The sequence below is a fragment of the Phyllobates terribilis genome, unplaced genomic scaffold (assembly GCF_046119375.1).
Source record: "Phyllobates terribilis strain yellow unplaced genomic scaffold, ASM4611937v1 Scaffold_9__5_contigs__length_417890890, whole genome shotgun sequence".
Classification (NCBI taxonomy): Eukaryota; Metazoa; Chordata; class Amphibia; order Anura; family Dendrobatidae; genus Phyllobates; species Phyllobates terribilis.
This window is the reverse complement of record NW_027362769.1, coordinates 417342195-417352118: the sequence shown is the minus strand read 5'-3', so window position 1 is coordinate 417352118 and position 9924 is coordinate 417342195.

The window sequence follows — 9924 nt, the reverse complement described above, 5'->3', positions numbered from 1 at the left end:
AAGAATTTGCCAATAAAGATTGTTGAATTTAAATCAATTGCCTGGTGTGTTGAGCTGGATCCATCTTCACTTCCTCATTGACCCAGGCGCTGTGCAGCAGCGAGGACGCCGTGCTCCATGCCAGACTGGGATTACATCTCAGGGGTGAGCTGAAACTTTATTCATATTATTGTAGTGTGACAATGCTAAGTCTGGACAGGAAAGGGAGGAGATGGGGGCTAAAGATACGTGGAGATTGTCCATAAGCTGCTGGGTACTAATGGTATGTGACGTCCTCATTCTAGAAAGAGCCCTTTTAGTTTTGAGTTTACCCTGGGTGATGGGGGACTCGGTGTCGGGTCCTGTGACGAAGAGATGGGATGTAGCCGTGGCCCGGACCCAACCCGTGCTCAGGGCCGTCACATGAAAAGGAAGATGTTGTGGGCTCGTCCGGGCTGAGTGGCTTTATGTAACGACTACGCCACCTGTGGTGCCTGGTGAAGGGTCATTAGCGCCGCTGCAGTCCGCCGAGGCCTGGTGTCATGGCAGCCAAAGTTCTCACTGCTCCCCACAGGCGGAGCAAGGCCTCAGGGCAGACAGACAGGATGGAGGGGGTAGCAGTGCGGGGAGTACGGGCACCGCGTCGCATGGTATGACGCATAATGAACAGTCCGGAGGCCATAGGGGTGAACTTCCAAGGCTTTAGTCACTTAGGGATGACAGCGGGAAGGCGACTCCCTGCTCCCCGCAGAGTCCTGCGACCACCAGGGACGGGGGTCCAACTACCTCCGAGAGAGTCCAGCATTCAGTAGTGACCCGACACCAGAGTGTTCCTGCACTACAGACTTCACCCTTTCCCGTCTGTGCGTGTGTGGATAGGCCGGGTCTCCCTCTGAGCTCCTCTCAGGACTAGGGCACGGGTGGCAATTCCTCTCCATCCGATGCCCGGTGGGATCCTCAGGGCCTACCGGGCTTTCCCAACCAGGACTTGGAGTGCAAGGTCGGGTGTCGGGGGCCGGTACCCCTCTTGCAGCCGGAATCCCTCTGAATAGATCAGGTAGGCGAGGACAGGTGGCGTACTCCGCTCCATCTGCATCCTCCCCGGGACCCATTTGCTGGGGAGCCACACTCTAGAGCTCCCGGGCCTTCTTGATCCTGGTCCTTGGCCGGGTTGAGACATTCCTTGTCTACAACTTACCTCTCGTCCCAAGGCCAGGGTACGAGGGCTATGTCCCTTGCCGGTGCAGGCCCACACAGGATCTGCACTCCCGGGCGGGAGGTCACATTACACACAGTATTTTGACAGCCGACAGACTAGCAACGGCTAGACAGAGGATGGAAGGACCAAGATCAAAAATGGCTTTTAATTAAAATATCAAATTTAAAGTGTAACTAACTTGTAAGTCCTCCACCCTCACCCACTAACTGGTTCCTACTACTTTGTGTTCCCCAGTCTCCCTGTAACCAGGGGAGCAGCACCTAGTGCATACTAGCTCCCTCTGGTGGAGAAATGTGGTGTTGGATGCAAAAGGTTAGGTCACAACTATCACACTGGCCTTACCTCGGAGGAGGAACACCACACTCCATTAAAGAAGTGCAGCATTCCTGTGGCGGTCGAACCCTCAGGGGCGCCACAGGTACGTGTATTCCTAGAAGTGTGGTAAGTGGGGGTGTCCCGGGTGAGGAGACAATTCTTAACAGAGAAGGAAAGAAGGTTGTGGTCCGAGAGCGAGAGAGGGGAGTTGGTAAAGTCATCCAGCGAGCAGAGCCTGGAAAAAAACAGGTCCAGAGTATTCCCGTCTTCATGGGTAGGAGAATTTGTAAACTGTGAGAGACGGAATGAAGAGGTTAGAGAAAGTAGATGCGGCAGATTGGGAGAGGGGATCATCGATGGGGATGTTAAAGTCGCCCATGATGAGGGTGGGGATGTCACAGGATACAAAGTGAGGAACCCAGGTGGCAAAGTGATCCAGGAACTGATGGGAGGAGCCTGGAGGGCGATACACAACCGCCACTCACAGGAAGAAGGGTTTAAAGAGTCTGATGGTGTGGACTTCAAAGGAAGGAAACATAAGTGAGGGAATCGGGGAAATGACCTGGAAAGCGCATTGTGATGAAAGAAGCAAGCCAACACCTCCACAGTGTAATATTTCATTGACTTGTAAAAGGGATTATGTATGTTACAAATATAACTTTCTAGGTTTGTGACTAATGGATAGCATTTTGTCCCCATTGAAAATCTGTTTGTTTTTTAGAAAAAAAGTTCTATGGAACATACAATAATTGTGGGTTAATGATAAAGTAGATATAATGAAAGTTTGATGTTTTAAAAGAAACAATAAAACTTTATGGATTGAAGCTAGATCCTTATACCTGTCAAGTATAATTGACATCTGACAGAGATGTAATCCTGTGCTTATGAAAGAGGGTGGTGGGCTGATGAAGACGTTGTGGCAACAAGTGGGTGAAGTGTGTTATGTCTTAGTGTGATAAAGTTTACTGTTTTATCCCTATGGCCGGTCAAAGGCAAAAGGAGGGCACCATCGACAATGCAGGGTATTGCTCAACCCGTCACATACCCGAAACAAGACTAGTAACACACAACAAGGAAAGAAGGTATGTATGAAAAGACAGGGAGCACTAAATATATACCAACATGATTTTATCATTCATCAAGACCGGACAGACATGCAAAAATAAAAGCTTAAATCCAACAGTATACCACATTGAAATATAATACGGCATATGACCGCCAGATAAGAAGAGATTCTGACAATGTAAGGATAAAATACTGACAATTTTATTTCAAATAATGAATAAAAAATATAATAAAATAGACAAGGGAATAAACCTCCAAAAAAAGGGGGGATGGGAAAATTTTGGGTGTGGGATGGACACAGCAGGTCTTCAGCGCTCCAGGATCCACTTCATAACGAGGTATTCTTATTCCCTCTTCCAAATAGATCACCCTCACCCCTATAAGGACTAAGCATATTAGCTCCAATACCTTACTTAGAGCCCCTTTTTCTTGTTTCACATAACCTTGATTAAGATTGGATTTACTCCCCTCGTCGCACTTGCGCAAGATTTGGTGAAGTATTTCAATTTTCTTAATATGCCCCCCTACTATTTGGGTTAATTACTTGATCTCATCTAGGTGTATATTCCTGTTAGCTGCGTTATATGATTACATCGTTCATTATTTACTAGACCGTACTGTGTTTCCTATCCCCCATTTTTTGGAGGTTTATTCCCTTGTCTATTTTATTGTATTTTTTATTCATTATTTGAAATAAAATTGTCAGTATTTTATCCTTACATTGTCAGAATCTCTTCTTATCTGGCGGTCATATGCCATTATAGATCTTTTTGTGGTAGAAATATTTCGAAGTTGTCTGACCTCATGTTATTGGACTATTTTTGGATTTAATTGAAATATAATAGTGGTCAAGACCTCAAGAAAATATGCGCAGTACCAATAAACACACCCAATATATGTGTGTAAACCTACATAGGTCCATATAAATAAATAAATAAATGAGCCACTCTCCTATTTAAGGCACCGGTAGTTGGCGCAAGCACTATATAGTCAGATGCTTTTTCTTTTTCTTTGATAGAAAAAGTGCTATCGGTATTCATCATAGACAAAATGCACAATTTACCAAAAGGAGATAGGAGGGAGATGATTATCCCAATACCAGCATTATAGGCTCCTTAAATAAGACCTGTAGGCTAAAGGCGACAGTGTACCCATGTACACCGGAGAGGCCAAGAAGACCGCTGTAGCATCGGCGTCTCTGCCCCCTACTAGGCAGAGATGCCGTCCCTCTCACCTCCCCGCTCCTGGCGCGGCGTCCTCCAGCGCTTCTCTCCCCGCTGCTTCCGGCACGCGCTCCTTCCCCGGCAGTGTGCTTAGGGCGCACGCGCGCGCTCCCCCTCTCTTAAAGGGACCGCGCGCGCCGTCCTAAGGAGTCCCCGGCCAATTGCCGGAGGACCTCCCATATTTAAGGCACCTCCTCCAAAATGGAGGTGCCCGAGCAATGTTGTTGCAAAGCCTTCACTCTGCTTCAGCCCTCAGGTCCCGTTACCAGTTACCAGCCAGTCAACTGCCAGATTCCTGCTTGTTACCTGCCAGTCACCTGCCGGATTCCTGCCTGTTACCTGCCAGTTACCTGCCTGATTCCTGCTTGATACCTGCCTGATATCCGTTTACCTGCTTGCAAGCCTGCGGTCCGACGGTCTGCTTTCCTACACCTGTCAGTCTGTCTATGGACCAGCCTGCTCGCTCACCTGGGAGCGCTCATCTGCTACCTGCCTGCTAGCCTACCTGGAGGCTCCGCCGTCACTTGCCGTGACCACCTGCCTGTCCAGAGACTCTCGCCTGCTCACCTGGGAGCACTCATCTGCTACCTGTCTGCTAGCCTACCTGGAGGCTCTGCCGTCACTTGCCGTGACCACCTGCCTGTCCAGAGACTCTTGCCTGCTCACCTGGGAGCGCTCACCTGCTACCTGTCTGCTAGCCTACCTGGAGGCTCTGCCGTCACTTGCCGTGACCACCTGCCCGTCCAGAGACTCTCGCCCGCTCACCTGGGAGCGCTCACCAGCCACCTGCCTGCTGTCCTTCTACCCAGAGACTGTCCCTGTCACTTGCCGTGAGTACCCGTCCTTTTACCCAGAGACTGTCTCTGTCACTTGCCGTGACTACCTGCCCCTCTACCCAGAGACTGTCCCTGTCACTTGCCGTGACTACCTGCCCGTCTTCCCTGGGAGCCACCCGCTTCCTTACATGGACTGCCCCCTTGTATAGTTGCACAGAGGTTCCACCTCCCAGACCCGTTACAGTTTGCTCGGGCCATGGAACCCGGTGGCCCCCAGATCTCCGATCTGCACCAGGAAGTCTTACGTCAGAAAACTCAGCAGGAGGTGGTACTGTCCTATCTACGGTCCGTTAACTCTCGTCTAGGCGCATTGTGTGACTTGTCTATGTCTACCTCTGGTCCAGCCGTGCCCATTCCTGCGGTACTGCAATCCAGTCCCTTCATGGTACCCGACTATGGACCTCGGCTTCTGGCACCTCCACGCTTTGCCGGCGAACCTACTTTAGCTCGGGGTTTCATAAACCAGTGCACCCTGCACTTTGAGCTATTGGCATACCAGTTCATCTCCGACCGAGCCAAGGGGGCCTTCATCATGTCCCATCTTACTGGGGAGGCACTGGCATGGCTAAATCCCCTGTGGGAGAGAGGGGATCCCCTGGTGTCCGACCTGCCGTCTTTCCTCGCTGCTTTCCGGAAAGTCTTCGATGAACCTGGACGGAAAACCTCTTCTGCCTCCTCACTGCTACGTCTCCGCCAAGGGAGTCTCACCGTGGGCCAATATGCCATACGGTTCCGCACCCTCGCTTCTGAGCTTGCCTGGGAAAATGAGGCTCTGGTGTCCGTCTTCTGGGAGGGTCTTTCCGGTCGGATTAAGGACGAGTTAGCTGGTCGGGACATTCCTACCACTCTGGATGACCTGGTGTCACTAGCTACCCGGATTGGCATCCAGTTCCAAGAACGTGCCAAAGAGACTACCTGGGAGAAAGACTTTTCTTGCTCTGCTCCTACTTCCCTGAGACCTGCCTCTCAATCAGTCACTCCGCGGGCGCCCTCGCCTGAACCTATGCAGATCGACCAGACCAAGATGGTCAAATCTCGCCAAGAATCTCACCGAGCCGAGGGAAGCTGTTTCTATTGTGGCAGCATGGAGCACTTCATCCGTTCCTGCCCGGAGAAGCCGGGAAGCGCCAGTGTCTAGGACCGCTCGGAGAGGTCGTCCTAGACAAAAGTAAGCCCTCTCCGTCTCTGACTTTACCGGTCTCTATTGCTTGGGGAGAAAACCGTCACTTTGAACTTGCCCACCTGGATTCTGGAGCTGCTGGAAACCTCATCTCCCAGTCTCTGGTAGAGAGATACCGTATTCCCACCAAGTCCCTGGCTGAACCATTATCAGTCGCCTCCGTGGATGGAAGACTTCTCTCGGAGACCATCCTGCTCATCACTGAACCCATAACCCTGCAGGTGGGAATGCTGCACTCTGAGGAAATCTCATTCCATGTGTTGTCCGGACTTTCTCACTCCCTGTTGCTAGGTCTACCTTGGCTCCAGACACACGAACCCGTATTGAACTGCCATAGGACCTGCCTGGTTCCGGTCCGCCCAGTTCGCCCTCCGCCTACTCCAGCTAATTTACCAGGTCTCCCGGCTCCTTACTGGCCCTATGCGGACGTCTTCGGTAAGAAGGAAGCAGAGACGTTGCCACCCCATAGGCCATATGACTGCCCGATCGACCTGGTACCTGGCACCACTCCTCCCCGTGGGCGTATCTAGCTGTTGTCTGCAGCCGAGATCCGGGCCATGTCTGAGTACATTGGCTAGGGGATTTATCCGGAAATCTACCTCCCCGGCTGGAGCCGGATTCTTCTTTGTCAAAAAGAAAGACGGCTCGCTACGCCCCTGTATTGACTATAGAGGACTCAATCAGATCACGGTTAAAAATAAATACCCCCTTCCGCTCATCTCTGAGTTATTTGATCGTCTTAAAGGCGCCAGGATCTTCTCCAAGCTGGATCTACGTGGAGCTTATAACCTGGTCCGTATCCGTCAGGGAGACGAGTGGAAAACAGCATTTAATACCCGGGACGGACACTATGAGTACCGTGTGATGCCCTTCGGTCTCTGCAATGCTCCCGCCGTCTTCCAAGAACTGGTCAACGACATCTTCCGTGACCTTCTTTACTCCTGCGTGGTGGTATACCTGGACGACATCTTGGTCTTCTCTCCGGATTTTCCCACACACCGGAGGGATGTTTGTCAGGTCCTGCTTAGGCTCAGGCAGAACCATCTCTATGCTAAATACGAGAAGTGCCTTTTTGAGCAGACCTCTCTTCCTTTCTTGGGCTATGTTATCTCCCAGACAGGCTTGCGAATGGATCCCGAGAAGCTCTCTGCTGTCCTAAAGTGGCCCCGTCCGGAGGGCTTGAAGGCGATACAGCGATTCCTGGGCTTCGCTAATTACTATCGTCTCTTCATTCCTCACTTCTCGTCACAGACTGCGCCCATATCTGCGCTCACCCGTAAGGGAGCAAATCCCAAGGTATGGTCATCCGAAGCTGAGGAGGCCTTCCTTTCCCTGAAACAAGCCTTCTCCTCTGCCCCTGTGCTGCACCGTCCGGACTGCAACAAACAGTTCTACCTGGAGGTTGATGCCTCCTCCTCTGGAGCCGGAGCGGTGCTCACCCAGAAGTCTTCCTCCGGGAGAATGGTAACCTGCGGCTTTTTCTCTAAAATCTTCTCCTCCTCTGAGCGCAATTACTCCATAGGAGACCGAGAACTGCTTGCCGTTAAATTGGCGCTGGAGGAGTGGCGTTACCTGCTTGAAGGGGCTCTATACCCGGTGATCATCTATACGGATCACAAGAACCTGGCATATCTCCAAAATGCCCAGAGACTTAATCCACGTCAAGCCCGGTGGTCGTTGTTCTTTGCCCGCTTCGATTTCATCCTTCATTTCCGCCCGGCGGACAAAAATGTCAAAGCTGATGCCTTGTCCCGATCCTTCCTGTCCTCCGACCAAGAGGAGGAGCCTATGCACATTATCGACCCCTCCAAGGTGATGAATGTGGCCCCCTTGGATTTGACTCGTCTTCCACCCGGCAAGACGTTCGTGGCGCCTCCAGACCGTGAGAGGGTTCTTCGCTGGGGTCATTCTTCTAAACTAGCTGGCCATGCCGGCCAAAAGAAGACCTTCCTACTCATTTCCCGGCATTACTGGTGGTCTACCCTGCGTAAGGATGTGGTAGACTTCGTCTCTGCCTGTTCATCTTGTGGCCGCAACAAAATTCCCAGACACTTACCAGCTGGTCATCTCCTGCCGCTTCCCATACCTGTTGCCCCGTGGCAACACATCGCTATGGACTTCATTACCGATCTTCCTGTCTCTGCTGGGTGTACTGTCATTTGGGTGGTCGCGGACCGCTTCTCTAAAATGGCCCACTTCATTCCCCTGCCTGGTCTTCCGTCTGCACCTGAGCTGGCTAAGGACTTTATTCGCCATATCTTCCGTCTCCATGGCCTACCCCTCCACATCGTGTCGGATCGAGGGGTTCAGTTTACCTCACGCTTCTGGAGAGCCACATGTAAACTGCTGGACGTCACCCTGGACTTCTCCTCCGCTTACCACCCTCAGTCCAATGGTCAAGTGGAGCGGATCAATCAGATCCTTACCAGCTATCTCCGGCACTTTGTTAATGCCCACCATTCTGATTGGGTGGACCTCCTTCCTTGGGCCGAGTTCTCTTATAATAACCACGAGAGCCAATCCTCTTCCAAGTCCCCGTTCTTTATTGTCTATGGCCAGCACCTCCGGATTCCGCTCCCTGTCTCCGTTTCTGTGGACAACCCTGCTGCGGTGTCTCTTGTCAGCGAATTTTCTACTATTTGGGAGAGTACCAGGTCCGCTCTTCTTCTGTCCTCTAAGCGGATGAAGAGATATGCTGATAAGAGACGTCTGGATCCGCCTCAATTCCGTCCGGGAGACAAGGTTTGGCTCTCGTCCAAACATGTGCGGCTCAAAGTACCCTCCTTCAAGTTGGGCCCTCGATTCATCGGTCCCTTCGAAGTCCTCAGGCAAATTAACCCTGTGGCCTACAAATTAAAACTCCCGGCCACCCTACGGATTCCCAAATCCTTCCAGGTATCTCTCCTCAAACCCGTTGTCTTTAACTCTTTTTCCAATAATCCAGGTGCCCCTCCTGCTCCGGTTTCCGCTGATGACGTCTTTGAGGTAGAGAGTATTCTGGCCTCCAAGAGGGTAAGAGGAAAAACCTTTTTTCTGGTAGATTGGAAGGGGTTTGGTCCTGAGGAGAGAACTTGGGAACCCAGGGAGAACATCAACGTCCCGCTTCTCCTTGAAAAATTTCTTTCTGGCCAAAAAAAGAGGGGACCTAAAGGGGGGGGTACTGTAGCATCGGCGTCTCTGCCCCGTACTAGGCAGAGACGCCGTCCCTCTCACCTCCCCGCTCCTGGCGCGGCGTCCTCCAGCGCTGCGCTCCTTCCCCGGCAGTGTGCTTAGGGCGCACGCGCGCGCGCTCCCCCTCTCTTAAAGGGACCGCGCGCGCCGTCCTAAGGAGTCCCCGGCCAATTGCCGGAGGACCTCCCATATTTAAGGCACCTCCTCCAAAATGGAGGTGCCCGAGCAATGTTGTTGCAAAGCCTTCACTCTGCTTCAGCCCTCAGGTCCCGTTACCAGTTACCAGCCAGTCACCTGCCAGATTCCTGCTTGTTACCTGCCAGTCACCTGCCGGATTCCTGCCTGTTACCTGCCAGTTACCTGCCTGATTCCTGCTTGATACCTGCCTGATATCCGTTTACCTGCATGCAAGCCTGCGGTCCGACGGTCTGCTTTCCTACACCTGTCAGTCTGTCTATGGACCAGCCTGCTCGCTCACCTGGGAGCGCTCATCTGCTACCTGCCTGCTAGCCTACCTGGAGGCTCCGCCGTCACTTGCCGTGACCACCTGCCTGTCCAGAGACTCTCGCCTGCTCACCTGGAAGCGCTCATCTGCTACCTGTCTGCTAGCCTACCTGGAGGCTCTGCCGTCACTTGCCGTGACCACCTGCCTGTCCAGAGACTCTTGCCTGCTCACCTGGGAGCGCTCACCTGCTACCTGTCTGCTAGCCTACCTGGAGGCTCTGCCGTCACTTGCCGTGACCACCTGCCCGTCCAGAGACTCTCGCCCGCTCACCTGGGAGCGCTCACCAGCCACCTGCCTGCTGTCCTTCTACCCAGAGACTGTCCCTGTCACTTGCCGTGAGTACCCGTCCTTTTACCCAGAGACTGTCCCTGTCACTTGCCGTGACTACCTGCCCCTCTACCCAGAGACTGACCCTGTCACTTGCCGTGACT